This window comes from Crocodylus siamensis, chromosome 1, assembly GCF_052110815.1.
Source record: "Crocodylus siamensis isolate JL-2025a chromosome 1, ASM5211081v1, whole genome shotgun sequence".
NCBI classification, from domain to species: Eukaryota; Metazoa; Chordata; order Crocodylia; family Crocodylidae; genus Crocodylus; species Crocodylus siamensis.
Window position 1 is genome coordinate 191,595,772 of NC_143395.1, and position 20,558 is coordinate 191,616,329.

The 20,558-nt window shown below is 46.1% G+C and overlaps 1 protein-coding gene across 4 annotated transcripts in view; it reads left to right on the top strand.

Annotated features, from left to right (window-relative positions):
* Positions 1 to 1,281: 1,281 nt before the first annotated feature.
* Positions 1,282 to 20,558, top strand: part of PAK5 (p21 (RAC1) activated kinase 5) — a 258,934-nt gene continuing 239,657 nt past the window's right edge. For 3 of the 4 annotated variants that reach the window (XM_090051450.1, XM_090051475.1, XM_090051458.1), the window contains exon 1: positions 1,282 to 1,482. The gene's annotated coding sequence lies outside the window, so the exon portion shown is untranslated. The remainder of the gene's footprint in view (positions 1,483 to 20,558) is intronic. The other variant, XM_090051466.1, reaches the window with a different exon arrangement.

Below are 20,558 nucleotides of genomic sequence, written 5' to 3' on the forward strand. Positions count from 1 at the left end.
TGACAGTGCCAGCATTTGGTGGCACCCATGGCACCCTTGAAAGGCTCTCAAGGCAGCCCAGAGAGCAGGGGCACCTTGATTAAAAACCTCCCACAATGACCTGGCCCTGGGTGTGGGGGGGCTACCTCAATCCCAACACACACTAGTGTGTAGCCAGACCCTGATGGACAATAGTGGTTTCTGGGGTAATAGAGAAGTCCAGCTGCAAGGAACCTCCAGAGCTCATCTAGTCAAGCCTGCTGTCTGAGGTAGGATCATCCTATCTAAACTATCCTATGGACCCATAATCCAAACCACTGTTTCTCAAATGTTTCTTCAGCATGACCCCATTTATGGCCCCACCTCCTCAGCATGGCCCCTTGCTCCCGACCCACAGCTCCTCTGTCCCCACAACCCCATCCACTGCTGCAACCCCATTTGGGATTGTGACTCACCATTTGGAAAGGCTGATCTAAACTGCATAATAGCATCCTCAACCCTGACAGAACACAGACCAAACCCTCTACCCGGTAGCAGGTAAAGCAGGGGAACCAATGCACCCGGCATCTTGCTTTGCAGCCAGCATCATCCTGACCCTGTGACTCAGGGGCACATCAGGCTGGGGATGGGGGAAGTAGCCAGGTGGAGGAGGGGAGCCCCCAACCTGGCTAGGAGGCACCTGCACCAGCCACTGTCTTTTGGGGAGAGCAGGAGGGATGGAGGGGAGCTTATATTGACAACATATTATAGAAGCAGGAGGTTGGCTGTCCCCTGCTTTACCTGCAGCAGTGTAGGGGGTTAGGTCTGCGCCGTGTCAGGGCTGAGGGGAGTTTGGAGCCCAGCATTTCTCAACCCGTGGGTCATGGGCCAAAAGTGGGTTGCACGGATACACGAAAGGGTGGTGAACAAACTTGAAAAATGGATCCACAGACTTAAAAAATGGGTTCTCCTTGGAAGGAGGGAAAAATGTGCCTTCTCCCTTGCCAACTCCCAGACTGCCAGGGGCTGCCTGGGGGGCTCCCGCGCCCCACACACTGGGGGGCAGTGAGTCGGATGGAGCTTTACAAATAGGTCCTGGTACAACAAAGATTGAGACCCGCTGGTTTAGAAGATGGGGCAGCGGGTAGGCGCTGGCTATGCGCGTTTCCAGATGGGTCCCGGTGCCCAAAAAAGGCTGAGAGCCGCTGCTGGGTGCGGCGCGGGAAGCGGAGGCCGGGTGCCGGCCCGGAGCAGGGGCTGGCAGTGCCAGGGCGGGCGGGGCGGCAGCGCGGAGGGCGGGAGCAGCCGGCTTTGTTCTGCACGTGGGGCGGGCGGCGGGCGGGCTCCGGGCTTGCCCACCTCGGCAGGCGGCGCGGCCCCTTCAGGCGCCGGGCGTCTCCGGCCGCGGCGCAGCCCGGATGTAGCGGCAGCAGCCGGCCGCAGGAGCCCCCGGCCCGGGAGAACATGGCGCTGCCAGCGGCGTGAGCGCGGGGATGAAGCCGGGGAGCGCCTGAGCGCCGCCAGGTAGGCGTGGGGGCCGGCGCGGAGCACCCCCTGCCGCGCCCCGGGCTGCGTGTGAGGGGACGCGCCCGGCGCCGCCTTTGTCTGCGCCCTGCTCCCGCAGCCGCGGGGTCTGGGCCGCCGGGAAGCCGCCCTGCCCTCGCCTGTGGGCGCTGCGGAGCGGCACCTGCGCGCCCTCTCCCCGCGCCGGCTGCCCGCGCTGCGGCGGAGCGGCCGGGACGCGCTCGCTCGTGGGGGATGGCATGGCTGCCCTGCGGTCGCCCGTGTAAGACAAGGGCACGGCCGGGACGTGGTCGCCCGTGCAGGATGGCATAGCTGCGGTGTGGTCGCCCCGGTGCGTGGGCATGGCACCCTTGTAAGGTGGTACAGGCACCCCTGTGAGTTGAGGGCATGGCTGCGATGTGATTGCCTAGCTAAGAGGGCGGCACAGGTGGTTGCCGGTGTGGTGTAAGGTGAGGATATGGCAGGGGGCATGGTTGCCCCTGTAACGTGAGGGCACGGCCAGGACACAGTCTCCCATGTAAGATGATGGCACAGGTGGGACACAGTTACCCGTGTAAGGTGACACGGTCACCCATGTAAGACGAGGGCATAGCCGGGATGTGGTCGCCCATGCAGGATGGCATAGCTGCGATGTGGTTGCGCTGGTAAGGCAAGGGCATGGCCGGGATGTGATTGCCTATCTAAGATGACCGCACAAGTGGAACACAGTCGCCTGTGTAAGGCAAGGGCATGGCTGGGACATGATTGCCCATGTAAGACGAGGGCATAGTCGGGATGCAGTTGCCCATTGGTGTTCCAGATTTTTGCAGCCTTTGGAACCTGGCTTGTGGAGCTGGGCTGGCCACAGCCTCACTGTTTTGCATCCCATCCGGGAGGATCATATAAAGGATGGCTCCAAGATGGCAAGTTCTAGCTTAGAGAGCAGTTCCGGGCACGGGAAGGGGGAGGCATATGTTTGTCAGTACCTGGGGTCTGTTCGCTTGACAGGAAAGTGGGAGCAGTGACCCGGCAGAATTAAACAGCAAGTTTGGTGAAAGGAGATTTTAAAGCGAGTGCTTGGACTGTAAGCGGCAGCATGAAATACCATACAAAGAACCCAATCTCAGAATAACACTTGGAGAGAGATGCGATGCAGAGGCAGGAAACCTGGGAGTGGTGCCAATCAAATCAATAGTAGATAATGCTGAGCGCCGTTGATAACGCTGACTTTAAAAATGAATTCAAGACTTTTCAAGTCATTTCCCATTGTTTAATTGCTTTGGTGAGAAGAGATGACTTCTGAATGTTTTCCACTCATATTGCTTCATTTCATCAATGCATGTCACTTAGCATGATGGGGAGACTTTTTATTATAGAGTTTTAAAATACCTGAAGTTCCTTTGAATAATTTATCCCTGTTGGGGGGTGGGGGGAAGCGAGGTGGATGAAATGGCAGCTGACCTTGCTATGGCACTGGAAAGTCTGAGCTAGTCAACAGTACGACTTGACAAGGAGAGCACTAGGCAAAGGGCAAAGAAACGGTATCAAGTGCTTCAAGACAACGATCCTTAAAGGGGAAAGGGAGGGTTTTTGCCTTCCTTTTTCAGGAAGTGTGAAAATCTATTGTTTCTGGAGCTGTAGCTTGTAAACCTCCTCTGGCAGGCGTCTCTGCACCTGAGGTGCACAGAGAAAGAGGGCATATCTGAAGAATCCTAACCTCGTTCCCCACGTTTAACTTATTTCCTGCCTCAGAAAAGCCTCAAATAAGTAAACGTGTATGAGTGGAATAACTGTAAAGGTACTGGCTGTATACAAGAAAGCACATCAAGGGCTGTCATAGCAAAACTCTTAGGTTAGGTTCTTGAGTTACGTGCAAAATTCATTACTTGGTTTGAATAATGACTGAGTATTTTTAGAAGTGACTAGTGTTTTTGGGTGTTGCAGCTTTTCCATGCTTAGCTCAGTTTTTCAGAGGAAGGTTGCTCTGAACTGCTTTAAGATATCACCCCAAAATTGCTTCCCCACTGAAGTTTTAATCATTTGAAAATCTGGGTGACTATGCCTGCAAATGCTCTGTTTTGCACTATAGACAGATAGAAGGCTGGGAACTGTCTCTGTGTGGTTTCAGCCATCTTTTTACTTCATTACCTTTGAATCATGGAAAGAAAGTGTATGAGCAAGGACTGCTTTGCTCAAATAGGAGTTTGAGATATGCATGTTTCTTCAGAGGCTCTCAGTGTTTTCATTGAGAGGTAGTGAGCTATGTTAGCCTTGAAGTCAGGCAAAAGGCAGAATCTCTACCTTTCCTTCTTTCATAGTAGTGGTCATGCAAAGTGGTCCCATGAACTAGCTTCCTTCCCATTCATAATCTTATAGACTGGTGGTGCTCAAACTTTTGGCACCACAGGCCAGATATGTGGCGCACAGTTGGTTCAAGGGCTGGCTCCACGCACTAGGATCAGGCCCTGCACAGCCTTGACCAGCCCATGTAACACTCAGATTGGGCCCTGCACTGGCTGTGGGTGATGGGATTAGCCATATGTGCTGGGATTGGGTCCTGGTGCCCCACGCTGCTTCTGCCTGACCCTGTGCACTGGGATCAACCCCTATACTTCCCAGGCCAACATGCTCAGATCAGGACCTGGTGCTCCACACTCCCCCTGCCTCTCTGCATACCTGATCTAGTGCCTGGGGCCACACTATGTGGCCTGTGGGGCTCCCCCTGGGTCCAGAAATTTGGCATCAAGGGAGCAGCAACTGCTCCCATGCCAAACTTTCAGACCAGTGGAGATTTCTGTGGGTTGGATGACATGGCTCCGGCAGCTAGATCTGGTACGTGGCCATTCCTGCTTCAAACTGTCTTCTCATTTGTGACCATGTAACATCACCCAGGCTTACATGTGAAATTATTACAGTGAAGCATTTAGGTGGGATATATTGTGCTGCTGCATGCTGGGTAATAGCTGTGATGGTTAATAAATCTGATTTTTGGATTTCATTAAGACCAAATTGAGGCCCATATCAAGCCTCACTTTTTCTTTTTATGAGATCGCTCTTAATTTTTGTCTCTCTTCATGCGAGTGAGCAACTGCAAATGAGAATTAGGCCATGAGCAGATGGCTGCGTGGCCCACTAACATGCTCTGCTTGGATTTCACTTAGTGCCAAATTTTAGCTTTCTGCAGAGCCATGAATGTAGTGGGAAGCTTTTGATATCACTTATTTTCTTGCCCTTCTACATATCTTTGCAGATAGATGTGGCTGTGGATAAAGTCAACAGCCTGAGTGCATTTGTTGTCTGTATCAATGACCCATATTTTGTTATGTGGGAAAACTTTGATTAGGGATTAAAAAATTGAAAACATTCACTGTTGGATTGGAGTTTGCTCTGAATCATTTCCCCTGATCTCGGTGTTTCCAACCCTTGTAGATTACAAAGGGTTTGAAGCCCTGTATGAGTGGATTTTCTAAGATCCACATAATCTTAACATCTGTGTGGGTGTACTAGACCTGCATCCAGATGCCTGCGCTGTCCACTTACCTAGGGTAGTGTGGCTTCTGCAGGGGCTGTGTTTCCATGATCTGATCATCATGTTCCTGTTCAAAACAGTGCATAATGGAGGCATGTATACAGCCTGTTGAGTATCTGCTACCTTGAGAACATACCAAAAAAAATGTTGGCTCTCTGTTATCTTGAGTTCACTCTGGAACAGCCCAGCTCTGCAGAACCACAAAGGATGAGTTTTAGGAAAGAAGGAATATGTTGTGGAGGCAGTATTCTTGTATGCAAATTTTATGCTTGCCAGTGGCTTTTGATGTGGCTTCTCATTATGGATTACTTAAATGGCTCCCTTTACTGTCATATCTTAACACCTCAGCATCCTTCATTGTAGGTATTGTCCCAACATCCCTGTGACACAGGGAAGCACTGTTATTTCTGCTTAAGAGCCTGCTGAGACACTGAGGCACTTAATGGCTAACTGACCAGCTTGAGATCATGCAGAAAATCTCTGTCATGGCACGGAGACTGAGTTTGAGTTTCCTGGGTGTGTCTACACGAGATATTTACTGTGGAGTTGACTAATTAGCTCCACAGTAAAACGTCATCGTCTACACATGCAGTGCTATTAGGACAGACAAAACTAATGAACTCTGCCATAGGATAGTACTGTCAGACACAAGTACAATCCTATGGTGGAGTCATTTAGTCTGTTCCAATGCACGTGTAGACTCTGATGGGGCTGGCTGAGGCATGAGAGTGCTTCAGTGTAGGGGCTGCCTAACTACTAGCCCTGTTTTGTGGCACCCTTGTGACCCAGCCAGCTGCTCCCAGCCAACTTACTGAGCTGGCCTTAAACTAGCTGATTTGGGTACTATTCATAGTGTAGCTGCAATGACACAAACTTTGAGAGCTTATGAAGGGTTCATGGCAGGCTTGCATAGGCGGCAATGAGCTTTATGCAGCCCTGGGTTGGGAAGAGGCCCCGGGGGGTCAGCCTACCAGCCTGGGGCTGCTCCAACCCAGCTCAACTTGCTGTAGTCCTGGGCTCATGTGCAAATGTGGCACCTGGGGCCAATGTTTATTCAGCCACATTAATTGATTTTTTAGATGCACCCCTTGAGTCCTATAGCAGGGCTCTAACCAGAACCAGGACAGTACTCAGCCATTCTGCCTGCCTTTGTTGAATAACCCCCCTGTCCTCCGAAAGCCCCTTTTTGGGGTGGTGGGGGGAGGGGGCAACCACAACAGTTTCTTTAGCCTGAAAGAAGCACCTGCAATAAAATTGTCTTCAGGTTTTGAAACATGAATACAATCCAAATCACTTTATAATGAAACAGATTTTTAATGGAAACTTGAATATTTTGACATTTTCAAAATGGAACATAAACACTGAAGGCTTTTCAGGGTGTTTCTTCCTCCCTCTCCTCACTGTATCAATTGGATAAGTTCAGCCAAGAAGAAAGAGAACGTTTCATATGAGAAATGTAGTCCAATTCTAGCCGTAATCACAGGACCATTCTTCCTCTGTGCAAAAGCTTAGAGTAGAGTTAGTTTTTCACCTCTAAATTGTTCTTTCCTCCTGCAGTTTTGTTCCTGCAGCATCTTTTATTCTGATTCTCAAATCTGCAATGGGCTTCCTAGTAATTTTTTTTCTCAGCAGTCCACTGACCACTTCCTCTTCTGGGAGTATCCATGACTGGTGAATATTTATGTTTGGGTGAAACTATAGGATCTCAGTGACCAACCCTAATGAAAATCAGCATGGAAATAAGTAAATGAGTATGTTTCTTGCACAGTATATTACCACAACTATTACTTCAGGACTTGAGAAAAAATGCATTATCCATCTGTCAGAGGACTCACTGCTACTGTAATGTATTCTTTTTAGCATCCATTCTAATTTGAGGTGTACATAATTCAGCTGAGATCCTGTGTTCCTTTATTCTGGGGAACTCCAGTTCAAGTTCATATCACTGAGTTTTGCTTAAAGAAAGAGATCAGCACAGTTGCTTAATTGACATTGCACATTTTCAGTGAAGCATAGTCCCATGTGAAAAGTGAAGGCTGTCTTCCTCCTCTCTGTTTGCTGCCTCCCCCCAACACACTTGAAACTCAAGCTATCTCTGGAGTCCCTTATCTTTCTTTTGAAGCTATTACAATTAAGAATCCTAACTAGTTGCCATGTGGTCAGTATGCACTTATTAAAATCCCTAATCCACCTGTTATCAGGTGTTTGTGCTTTTTGGCATCTGATTGTTTTCAGAAAACAAACTGCTTCACTGAGTGATGCAAACTGAAATAGGGCTGGCAGCTGTTGCCCATACATTTTTAGTTTAACCTGAAAATATAGTGTTTGAGGTGTAAATATACTTCTGACAAAGGAACTTTAATATAAATCATCTAAGATCATTAAGGACAAGAGCACTATACTTCACGTATCCAGTATTTTTACTGTGGCACTGTGAATGCCTTTAAAAAGCATTTCTGGTAGAGTCCTTGATTTACCAAAACTCCTGCTGAAGTTGATGAAGACTGTGTATCCAATCTTTCCCTCTTATGGTCCAGATTTCCGTACTCTTTGAGAAACCAAGTCTTTCCCTGATTTTAGATGAGCTCATTGTTTGCTTGTGATTACTAGTTTAATGACTAGAGATAGGCAAAAAGAAAAAAAAAATCTGATTTTGAAGAAAATTTGAAAATGTTGAAGTGTTTACATTTCAGAGGGGTCTGATTTGTGCATTTTCCACATTTTTCCCTTTTTTTTTTCCTGAGTTATAGTTCAGTCTCATGTTCGGAGCAAATTAAACTGTTTCCAAACTTTCACATCAGTTTCATTGCTTTGAGGAGGAAAGCATCAGTAGAAGGCCCTGTTTCTTTTTTAAATACAACCTGAAATGTTTCTGCAGTATTTGAATACAACCTGAAAAGTTTCTGCAACTTTTTACAAAGAAAAAAAGTTTGGTAACAAGTCAATTTTTTAAAAGAGAGAACGGTACCTGTGTATCAAAAACTCAATGAGCTCTATTAAAGATGTTTAATGCTCAAGTGGCTATAATTAGTTTTCCAGGCTATTAGTTTATGGAGAGATTCTGTTAATGCTGCTATTTGCACCTCTCTGTCAACAAAATCAGTAAGACTGCAGTGCTTAGATTTTTTTTGAAGGGGTGTCTTTTCAGGCGGAAAGGCAAGATACGTTATATCAGAATGGAAGCTTAGATTTGTGAAGAAAACAGTAAAAATCCATATAAGGTTCCTACACATCCTTAAACTCCACAGTATTTTTTTCTGTGTTTCTTAATTTCTGTTGTTCCAGTTCATGCACTTCAGCTCTAAAAACAGACCTCCAACCAAGGAGTCCATTAGCTCAGCTAGTAGAGGGAAGTATTTTATATGAACGTATCCATTGTGCTGCAGACCTTGGTAGCATATGGGAGGTGAATGTAAATTAGCAGTGGAACACTTCTCTTGCAGCACACAATCCAATACAGAACAAAGTCTTACACTCCCTATAGGAAAACACATCCCTGAGCTCAAAGTGGACTATCTACAGTTATTGTTTCAGGGGACTCCATGCCTCTTACAGAGTTCCTGTATAAAGCTGCTTTTAGAGAATACAGGTTGTATTACATCTCTACTAAACAGGTGATAAAAGGCACGGGAGACATGGGCAGATCCAGGATTTTAAAAAGGGAACATGGGATTAGTGACCAATGCTGCAGGGGTGACTGCACACCGCTGCTTGTCTCCCAGGCTGAGCCCAGCTCCCTGCGCAGCCCAGCTGAAGCAGGGCAGGAGAAGTTCTGGAGCCCCCCACCCCCAGGTCAATGTGGGGAACAGAAACAGAAGTGGGTGGGAGAGGAGGGATTGGGGCAGCACATGCTACTGAGCATGGAGGGGTGGGGGGTTCTTACCTGCTTTGGGAATTGTTAAGTCCCCAGCTGCTGTGCCTGCAGCATAGTCTGAAAGGTGGGGGTGGGAGGCATGCCTGCATGCCTTCTGGATTTGCCCCTGATGGGAGACGACTCGTATTAAATCAGACTGGGGGCAGGGGGGAGGGATGGGACAGGGGGCACTGGCTGTTTCCTGGCAACAATATGTTTGGAAAAACTTCACTGGATCAAGGTCCAAGTACTTTATGTGAATGGATAAGGTTAGGGACATAGTCACAGGTGTAGGCTAAAAATATTCAGTGCTTTCTTGGTTCTCTGCCATTGAAGTTGAATGCTGTTTGACCTCCGCAAACAATGCAGGATTTAGCCCAAGGACTTGATTTTTAAATGGTCAGGGGTCAGTTCTGATGGTGTTCTGTACGGTAACATGAGAACTGGAGGCTGTCATTATAATACCCCAGCATGCAGCCTACAGCAAAAGGGAGAAAAGGAGCACGAGCATATCATGAAGAAAACTACATGTTCCACCACAAATATTTGCATCCTTTGTAATTGATTTTACATAACAAATGAAAAACCTTTTCCAAAAGCACGATTTCCAAGAATGATTGATGTTGCTTAGTTGTCTTAAAGATCACTTTGGATTTTCTCAATTGGTTTTGCTAATCCATTCCCCATTTCTAGAATAAACTACTATTTCCATAAACATTGGAGATTATTCCTGAAGGAGGCTTTAAGTAAAAGAAATGATAACATTATATACTGATGTTATTTATGTTACACTAGTACCTAGATTTGCCAATTGAGGTCAGAGTCCAGTTCTGCTGGCCCAGTGCAGATGTATAGTCAGATTAGTCAGATATAGCTCTTGTCCAAAGTAGTTTATAATCTAAAGTCCTGATCCTGCAGCATTTTTGTACGTGCTTGACTTTGGCCAAGTGCATACTTGTGTATTCAATTGACTTTGACCAAGTGAGTAGATCTAGTCAAAGCAGGGGAACATGTGAAGCGATGAGCTCAAGGTCATATGGAAGTTCAGAGGCAAAGCTGAGAATAAACCCCAGGTGTCCCAGTTCACACTTCCTTCCCCTGTTGACCAGTATATGTCCTTTTTCCTATTCCCAGTCTTATACAATTAGATCCATGAACGTAATAATACCCTGTATCTGAATCAGGCATGGCATGCTTCAGGATAGCATAGGAGTTGGGAGTGTTGATCCTGCTGAATAATGATGCAATGCCAAACATAGTTTAAGACAAAGGTCTTGGATGCTAGAAACAGAGGCGTAGCTATTTTTTAGAAGTACATTGTTTTCTGCTAGAGGCAGTTGTAAAGTGAGAGAAAGGTGGAATAGTACAATTGTATATATGCAAGAATATGTGAGATCAGTTAAAACACCAGGTAAACATCTGCCTTTCATATCCTGGTGTTAATGCTTAATAGTCCAAAATTGCATCAGGAGCTAAAAAAATAAAAGTTGGTCACTAAGCTCCACCCATATTAAATACCATATTGTTTCTATAGCAACTAATGTACTTCAAAGGGGAAAGGGAATCAAAGGTAGACAAAGGAGAGGGCAAAAAATGAATAAAGTAAATGGCATAAAAATGAATCTGGTGATGGATGTCGTAAATGTTTCGTTGCTGCTTGTTTGGGGAAGACTTGCTCTACTGCACATGAGCAATTCATCCCAAACTTGCAGCAATAAAAGCTCTTAGCACCCCTCGCCATCACATACTCCTGTTAGTCTGCAGGCAGCTCTTTCACTTGGTTTCTGTGAATTTTCAGTGTAATTCTGTGAGGTACTGAGCACTTTCAACTCCCACTGGAATTCGGAGATTACAGTCTCTCAAAGTATCTGGTCCTAGGAAATCAAAGTAATTCTGAGGGTTTCCAGTTCTACATATCTGAAATGCAGTGCCCATTTCATTTACAAACATATGCTGACTGTATCTTGTCTTTTTCCCCTTCAGGGTTTGGTTTTGTTTTGTTTTGTTTTGTTTTTGGCACGTTAAAATAAATGCAAAATTATTTTTGTTATTAGTTCAATATAACATGCAACATAGGATGTCACAGACCCTGAAGATAATAAAAGAACCAGATAGAAGAGTTCAGTCCTCAGTTAAACTGCCATTAACTGATAATACACATATTAAAAGAAAACTTTTTATTGACCTCCTTGCTTCCTGCTATAGCAGTGGTTTTCAACCTTTTTTCATTTGTGTACCCCTAAAAACTTTTGCATGGAGGTGCGGACCCCTTTGGAAATGTCAAATGGAAGTGTGGACCCCTTTGAATGGTAAGTGTGGGTATTCACATATTTTTGATTGGTCATAGCCATCTTATGCAGACCCTTTAGACATAGTCTGCAGACCCTCAGGCATCTGTGGATCATAGGTTGAAAACCACTCTCCTATAGGAATCTTCTGGCTGTTGTTTATCTAGTAGTGGAGCTCTGTATCTCTGCTATTTTGGTTTTGGCAAAGACACTCTTATGCTGACTGGTACTGCTGCACTTATAGGGAAAGCATTCTGAGTCAGTGGGACTGGGTGTCAGGAGGGGTGGGGGGATGTGTCCCAAGTTCTGACACTGCCCTCCCCTCCTGGGTAAATGTGGAAGTGTCTACTTAATGTTTTTGCTACAGTTACCCTCTTGGGAAAATGACTGAGTATGATAGGCCCTAGTTTTTCAAGCACTTTTGAGCTCTTTGGTCAAAAAAAATGCTATATTTGGTCAAGTTTTAGGAGGTAATGAGCCCCAACTTCCTTTGAACATGTGCAGCCAAGGGCTTCTGGTGCATCACAAGAAGCGCTCAGTGCTTTGCAGGATGGAGCTTTGCATATAACATATTATTTGACTGTGTGCCTCAGGCATTAACAAATTATATTGATTGGATTTACTGCCATGTTTGTTCACAAAGCAACTTTAGAATTGACCAAATGGCCTTGGGGTGAATATCATTAGTGCAAAACAGTGATTGATTCCTTCTTATGTGTATGATGTATTTGCATGTGTGTAAACAAAAATGTATGTTTACTTGAATGTTGTAGCCAAAGACGGTCTCTCCTGCAAAGAGCTGGTTGTATCATAGTGCTTGGGCTCTAAACAGATCAGCAGGTCCTACCCTCTGCTCTGGGCAGGAATGGGTGCTGGGGTTCATAGCTGTCCTACTCCACCCCCGGTCTTGGCTAGGCAACGCCTGCTTCTACCCCCTCCCTCACCTTGGGAGGTGTTGATCTGCCCCCCCCACCACACTCCTTCCACCACACCAGACTTACCACCTGATGGCTGTTGTATCAGATTGGTATCGGCTGATATGCCTCCTTATATCGGCCATCTGTATTGCCCCCCAAAATCTATTAGTGCACCCCTAGCTTTTCATAGAACTTGGCTGGGTGTTTGCAAAGAGATGGAATTATCCTCTGCAAGTAAATAAGAATGTTTTTGTGACTGCGAAGTAAGTGGCTAGGGCCACAGGATATAGGAGTTTTTGTATGCTCAGTTGTGCGTCAAATTTAAATTTCCAAAGCAGTCAGGGAAGAAAAATTCTACCAGAGATTACAAACTAATATCGAACTCACAGTTGCCCGCTAAACATCTCTTTGCTGATTAAGGTAAATTTCCTCCTGTTTGTGGCTCATTTGCTTTATGTAAACAGAAGTCTTTGTAACCAAAATAAAATGAGCAGATGAAAATGTGCTTGAGCCGGTGCTATGACCAAAATCTTAATTCATTTGATGGTAGTGTTGAGGTGATGTCATTGCTATGTTGGTCCAGAAGAAAATCAAGAGACAATGAGTTTTGTGGGTGGTTTCTCTTATTGGACCAACTGCATAGTTGGGAGGGATGTAGACATGCTTTTGGGAACCAGGTACTCTTATGGAGGGACCTAGGGAAGGAGACTGTGATACCTGAAAGCTTGCCTATGTCTTTTCCAAGCATGTATAAATCGAATAAAAGCTATCACTCAGAAAAGTCTGGTAAATTTGCTGAGATTTAGCCTATTTTTCCTTTGTACACAAATACCTTTACTTCCTCCTCTTAAATTGCTGGTTGAAATTCTACTGATTTCTTCAGGAGTTCAATCAAGTTCTTATGCAGCATACCTACATGTGCAATTACGGCACATGAATAAGCTGCAGGGGGTACCCTGAGGGTCAGCCTGCCAGCCTGGGGCTGTTCCCCACCAGCTCAAAATGCTGTGGAGGGGCTGGTTAGGATATGAGGGTGCTTCAGTGCAGGGCTAGCCAGCAGACAGCCCCTGCACTTAAGTATCCTCATGCCCCAGCCAGACCCTTCAGAGGCATATCTGCTGTTTTTTACTCTGCATTAGGATAGTACTTATATTTACAGCTTTATTTGTACTTGTATTTACAAGTACTATCCTGCTGGAGAGTAAATTAGTTAACTCCAGCCTTACAGGGATGCACATATAGATGCCAAGATATTTACGGCACAGCTAATTAGTTAACTGTTCATCAAACATCTTGCGTAGATGTGTCTGGAGATTACTTCTTTGGGCTTTGCAGTGGGTTTCACATCACTTGCTTGCATTTCCTGTTCACAGGGTGGTATGTCTGCTTGCTCTTAGCACATACTGCCAGAGCCCTTTTATTCAGCTCATATCATGCACAAAGTGCAGCCCAAGTGAGATCAGGGGGGCTGGCAGACTTAAGAAATACTCTGCCTTTCTCACAGCACAAGCTTCTTCCTAACTGTTACTGTAATCTCAGGGCTAGAGTAGTTATTTCAGCTCCTCTCCATTACAGTGGGAAGTGGCTTTGAAACAAGGCAGACTAGCAGCTCTAGCTGATGGGCTTCTACATCATTAAGGCAAGTACTCAGGGAAGCTGTACACCTTTCAGTGTCTGTCTTTAAAAGCTCCTTGTCTCACAGTAAAATTGGAGCACCAGAGACTAGCAAATGTCTACATAATTCCAGACTAGGGAGATTAACACTGGCTATGAGGGAAGTGATGGAAACTGTTAAGAAATATGATGGGAAGATACCCCACTCTGAAATGGGACACGTAGCATGGGTTGGAATAGAGAAAACTGCTCTGTGAGCCTATTAGAAAATCAAGGGTGCAGTATTGAGTGCAAAATAAGAAGTCATATTCAGTGCAGAGTACTGGGATAGGGATAGGCAGCAAAGCCATCTGTGAACTGAGCAAGTGTGTTACAGATGATGGTTGTGCTAATGGAATCAATAGTGATACAGTGGTGAGGGGTATAGTGCAAGGCCTAGTTTACACTAGAAAAGCTTTGGTTGTATAGCTATATTGGCCAGTTTTCCTAGTGTGGATGCAGCTTAGATTGGCAAAAAAGGTACTTTGTTTTAAATTTATTTTGGGACAGTGGCATCAATTAAACAGGTACAAAACACTTTTTTTTCTTTACCAATACAACTGTATCTGAACAAGGGGCTTGGTTGGCTAGAATAAAAATATTGTAATACCACATCACAGGAGCCCCTCCTATATAAAAATGTAAGATGAAGTTATGAACAATTGAGTTAGTCCTGCTCAGATTTGAATATGTGGTCCTAGGAAGTGGAGTTATTTCAAACAGATATCCAAGTATTTTATGAATATGAACATGTGTTGGGGAGTCCCAAACACCACTTACCCCTTTTTGTTGTGCTGGATATGTCACTACATTCCTCCTTACAGATGCTCTGATCCCAGAAGCAGTTCAGTCTGAATCACAATGATTAGCACATGATAGAAGGGGGATTGTGAGGGACAGTCCCAAGGGAGCTGAAATACATAAGCCAGGATCACATCCAGTACTAACAAGGAAACCACAGGAAAAATAATGGTCACAGGTCATGACTCAGTTTCCCTGCTCCTTATCCAATTGGCCAAGAGATCATCATCTCAGGGAAATGGGTGGGAATACAGAAATTTGAATCTGAGCTGTATAAAACTCCTTCACACACAGGCATAGGTGTGGGAGTCTGAATTTTGCCTCAGCTGCAAGGACAGTTTCTGAGGGCTGGCCTGAGTCTTTATCACCCAATAGTGAGTATGTCTGTGTATTCTCTGCTGTATGTAGCTGCTCCTGGTAATGTTGCCTGATTGATAATATCCCAGTAAACTGGTGTATGGTGTGGGGAAATTTGCTTTGGCTTCTCTTGTACTTCTCTGGATAAAATGAAAGCCTCACAGTCATCCTGGGTGGAAACATATACTGCTTTTCCTGTTGGGACGGGGATATGCACTCCTACCAAAGCTCAGCATTGTTTTATATAATACTCTGTTGGGGAAAGATAAAATGAGTAATTTTTGCCATATCTGCTATCAAAATACTCAACCTTTAAAGATGTCATAGTAGATCTAATGTATTTACTTGAATATAAAATAACCCCCCCAATAATTAGATTACATCTATATATAGAACATTTTTATTATAATTTTACAAGGGGTGCACTGATAGAGATTTTTTGGGCTGATATTGATGGCCTATTTTTAAAAGGCCATATCAGCCGATACCAATCCAATTGCCAATATGCGGCCTGGCAGCTTGGAAAGCGTCCGGCTGGTAAGTCTGGTGTGGGGAAAGCGGGGAGAGAAGAGGATGGGAGGGCAGATCAAGGCCCCTGCGGTGAGAGAGGGAATGGGGCAGGGTCAGGCGCTGCCCAGCTGGGGTGGGGTGCAAGATGGAGCTGCAGCTCATCCGGGGGTTGTGTGGTAGGGGTGGGAGGTGGCTTTTGTTGCTGTGTGCACCGCAGGAAAGCATGAGGGTGTGTGTGCGTCTGGATCTGTGAGTGGGGCAAGCTGCAGGCTGGGGCGGTGCTGGGCTCTTCCTGGCAGGGTGTGGGGGAGGGCTGGGCTGAACTGAGCTGTGCAGATGATGGCAGCACTGGGAGCAGGGGCTATGGTAAATTTTGGGGTGGCTGTAGCTCCCCTCCCCCATAGCCCTCTCCCAGTGCTGCCGCCCCCTGTCCCAAGTGCAGCCTGGCCCAGCTCTGTGGTCTAGGAAATGCTCGGTGCAGCCCTGGACCCCAGCCTGCAGCAGCAGCCCACCCTTGCTCCATGCACAGATCTGGGGGCACATTTCTGCCATGCCGTTCTGGAGTGCACGTAACAGTGGGAGCTGTCCCCCCCTTGCACCCCTTGGACAAGCCGCTTGTCTTGTGCCTGCCCCTGCCCCACTGCCTCCCTTATTGCAAGGGCCTTGATCCCCACCCCAATCCTTCCCTCCTTCCACCCCGCCCCCCACAACAGACTTACCAGTGGACACTACTCTCTACACTTCTGGGCTGTGCTCCTGGCTGCCTGCATGCACAGGGTATTTACTGGCAACATTATTGATCACATCAGCCAAAATAATCCGATTGGGGATAATGTCAATTTTTCTTATAGTTGTGCCCATACAATATGGGACTAATGTATCGGTGCATCTCTACATTTTACAGGCATAAAATCTGATTATTGGAGGTTTGCCTTGTATTTGTCCCCCTCCCAATGCTACAGCAAGGAAAATAAATCAGGGGTGGAGGGGGGGGGTCAGGTGACCCCCTTGCTCTCTGCTCCCAAATTCTTCCCTCTTCCTTACTGTCAGACTCTACTCTCCCTGAGCACATTAAAGTAATAAGCCATTTTGAAAACACTAACTTTGAAATAACCATACCTGTAGTAATGTATATGTAGGTAAATTACTATGGGTAGCTATGTACTTGATTCATCCACAATTGATGCATTTTATTTTTTCTGAAACTGCTGCAAATTTTGTCACAGGTGATCCATAAACACACTTTTAAGCAGTGACTTATATATAACATAACCTTTGCATGATGAGTCCAAAGCCAAAAGGTTCATGTTTTACCTTGTAGTTCATTAGGGTGGGTGCCAGCAGAGTCAACAGTGTTCCAAGCCATGTTGACTCCACAGCTTAACACTACTCAGTATGTGTGTGTACTCCAGATACCCCCACAAAAGATTCATGTGCTTGTTAAACCCCCAGTCATGACTGGAACCCTGGGTGCTCATATCATGAATCTTGGGATCCTCCAAAAAATTATATGCAGATGAGGTGCAGGGCAGCCTAGTCCAGCTCCACTTCCTGGAGGACAGTGCCACACTTATCATGTGCCACGCAAATCATATGCAGCAGCATCGAGAGAGGAGTCAACAGAGGGATTCTGGCTGAACTGTTTGGGGCCCTGTTTGGTGATTATTTGCCAGACAGTTAAGGCTGGTAAAGAAGTAGGAACCATTGGAAGTGGGAAAGGAAGGTGGAACTCAGCTGTGGGAGTGAAGAAAAGAAATTAAAATGCATTCACTGTAGTGGCTCATCATGACTTTAAAAAGAGTTGGTGCTGAAGGGAACTGTGTACAGTGTGCACTACTATACATGGTATTCAGATGGATTACACTAGAGTTTCCCAACCTTTGGGTCATGGCCCGGAAGGGTTGGCTGCCGGACTGGAAGTCTGGAAATGACTGACGTACTTCAGACTGGCAGCCAGCTCGTTCTTATACTGAGTATACTGCGCTTCCAGTCTGCAGTATGCTGGTCCACAGTTTGCTGGTCTGCAGTCGCTGCCAGTCTATGGTTTGCTGGTCCACGCTCTAAAAAGGTTGGGAACCATTGGGTTACACTAACCTATCCTTCTGTTAGGTTCCCATTAGTGTATGTACTCAATAAAGGCCATGTGTTTTATAGTCGTGCTCTGTGTTGGCTGCATTTAATCAACTTCATAGTTGGTTTCTGTTACTGAGCACATGCTGTTCTTGGCAGCAGTTTAATAATAGGCAGTGCATTTAATGAGGCTTCATTGTATGCAAATGTAAGACGAGGAACTTTTTTCCCTATGCTGATAGGGGCACAAAGCCTTGTCTTGTAGTCAAGTAAATATGGTATCTGCTATTCTGTAAATTTGGCTACCTAATTCTGTGAGAGAGAGGTTGAAAAGGACTGAATCCTGAAGTGATGTGTGAGCAGGAGTAAATGACAGGTGTTTTATGTTGCAGGGATTGCAAAGGAAATGTAAGATGCTGTAACATCCATGCTGAGGCAGTGCTAAAAGTTCACCAACTTGCCTTCCCCTCTGGATGTGATCCAAAGTCTCCCACAGCTGAAGACTCTCTTCTGATCATTGAGGCTCATGTGCATGGATACTCTCCTGTTTTGTGCTGTATCTTTCCGCATCTGAAGTGAATGTGCTCTGCCTGGTATTTTGACTTCTCAGCCCATAATATATGTGCTTTGTAATGGCATGTTTAGAAGAGTTCGGTAATGAGATTGTGTGCCAGCATGCTGTGGCTCTCAAGAGAGGTATGTACTTATTATGATCAAAGTGTGAGCTACTGGACAGAATTGAAGCCAGTTCTTACTTTGTAAGTACTTTTTAATTTTGGAAGGGTAAATTATGGAAAGAGTAGATGAAAAGGAAATCAGTTTACAAAAAACACCAAATGTGGGTGGTGGGAATCAAGTTAGCGAGGCTGTCACAAAGGAAATTCATGGATGGGCCAAATCCTGTTTGAAGTCGGTAGAAGTAAAGGTAGCAGGACTTGGCTCCTATTGTATACAGTGTATAGTTGGCTCCTCAGAACTGACACAATAGTGCTTCATTTAAAGAAGGTGTAGTAGTAAAACACACATACCACACGTCAGGGATGCCATAAAGGATTTACTTCTCATGCCTCTCCAGAGGTAAGACAAAGTGCAGGGACTTTTATTTTTACAAAAATAAATAAGTAAATAAATAATTTTCTCTCTCTCTATATGTATGGTTATATATCTAAACCGATCCCTTCGGTTACAGGAAAAAAAACCACACCTGCACTCCCACATGGCCATACAAAGGCCTGCTGGCCCCTCGTACCCGTTACAATGTCCGCAAACCTTGCGCAAAACACACAAAATACACTCAGTCCTTTCTGGCCTGTCCGACCAGCCCTCCCTTCATGTCCACCCATGCCCTGCTTCCAGGGTCAGGTACTCAGCTCAACTGGTCTCTTCTTCATTGTCACTCCAGCTTCTGCTGTAGGACCTGCTGCTGATGCTGTTGTCACTGTCCCCCGTCCTACTCTTCTGGTCCTCTTCTCTGCTGCTGTCACTCTCTTCTTCCTTTGGTGGGGGTTGTATGGTCCTGTGCCATGTGTCCCTGTGCTAGGTGGTGTTCGCTGCGTCTTCTCCATCCTCTGCTACTGATTTCTGGTGGTAGGTCCGGAGTTTGCTCAGCGCCATCTTCATGCAGTCCGCTACTTCTACATCTGTTTGTCTGTAGAGGAGCAGGTTCCTGGCCTTCGACAGGGCGCTCCTGACACAGGATACAAACTGGTCGAACCGGAGCGAGGGGCTCCCCTGGTTTTTGGTTAGGTGCCCGTACAGTGCAGTCTCACTGGTTAGCTGGCTGACGCCAGTCACTGCTTCACAAAGTTGCTGTACCCTCTTCCATACCTCCTTGGTGCAAGTGCAGAGCCACAGGAGGTGCTCTATTGTTTCTGTGGCCCCATGGCAGTTGGATCTCTCCAACCGCTCCTCTCTATGTCTCTGGGCCCTCACCAGGAGAGCTCGGTGAGCTATAAGCCAATTTCCCTGTGATCTTTGTGCAGTTCCTTGCGGTGGATGCGCTTCCACGTAGCTTGGCATGCGTTGCCTGGGAGCAGGTCCGCGGGTGATATGGTGTCTCTTTTTCTCACCGTCTCCTGGATCTTCCTGTGGCTTTTCATGGTTGCCGGGCCTGCTCTCTGCAGACTGTACGTGTCATGGCATCGGTTCAAAGTCTCATAGAACCAGGGCGATTCTGTGATCGATGGCCTGTGGTTAGTCAGGGTGAAAACCCCACAGTGTCTCAGGATGTGCCCTGAAAAGTACGTCACAAGACAAAGTGCAGGGACTTACATTCAGATGGAGCTCCTGGGGCAGGAGTGTCATGCTCCTGTTTAGAGCGAGCTGATTTTCAGAGGCAGGAAGCTTTGGGTTGGAGACAAGTTGGTTGCGTGGTTATTGCATGATCTTTGATATTGTATATGAGAAATGAATCCCTTGTTATGATGCACTGGATTTGCGAGCTCTCCTTTCTGCCTATGTTTACCTTGCCCTGCTTCTCTGGGGATCAGTTATTACAGCTGTCAAAATTCACAGAGAAATTAAGCAGGGGTTTTCTCTTACTTACCTGTAGTCTTTTGTGATGTAAAAAAATGTAAATGTGGACACACAGCATTCTCTGTTGAAAAGAAACTTGTGCTCACTTTATAGACTTGCATTCTGGGTGTTTTTTTTCTTTTCTGGGAGGGTAATGCTACATGTCAGCAGAGCTCTTTCTGTGCTGGAAACAGGCTCAGCTAAAGGGAAGTTGGGTTCAGGCCAACTGTGCTTTTGTTTTGGGGTCAGCCTTTCAGTTGCAGCCCCCCTTTTGGCCAAATCTGCCTTCTAGGAGGCTCAAGCTTCAGTATTTTACCTCTGGAACTGGGCATGCATGTGAGAAACCCCTTCTGTGGCAAACTTCAGTGCCACTGCCTAATGGGCTGGAGACGGGGAGCGGGTGTTTATCCATCAGTTAGCATGTGCTCCTCTAGCTGGTAATTGGCCTCACAATGTAGTCTTTTGTTGGCACCCATTAATTCAAAAGGGTGGGGAGTGGAGCGTTCCAAGCTGTATGTTCATGATATTTTTAGGGACAGGCTGAACCCTGCCTTTCCTTTGATTTTGCTGGGGGCTGAATGTGCTGTATCTCTGAGGGCAGAAAG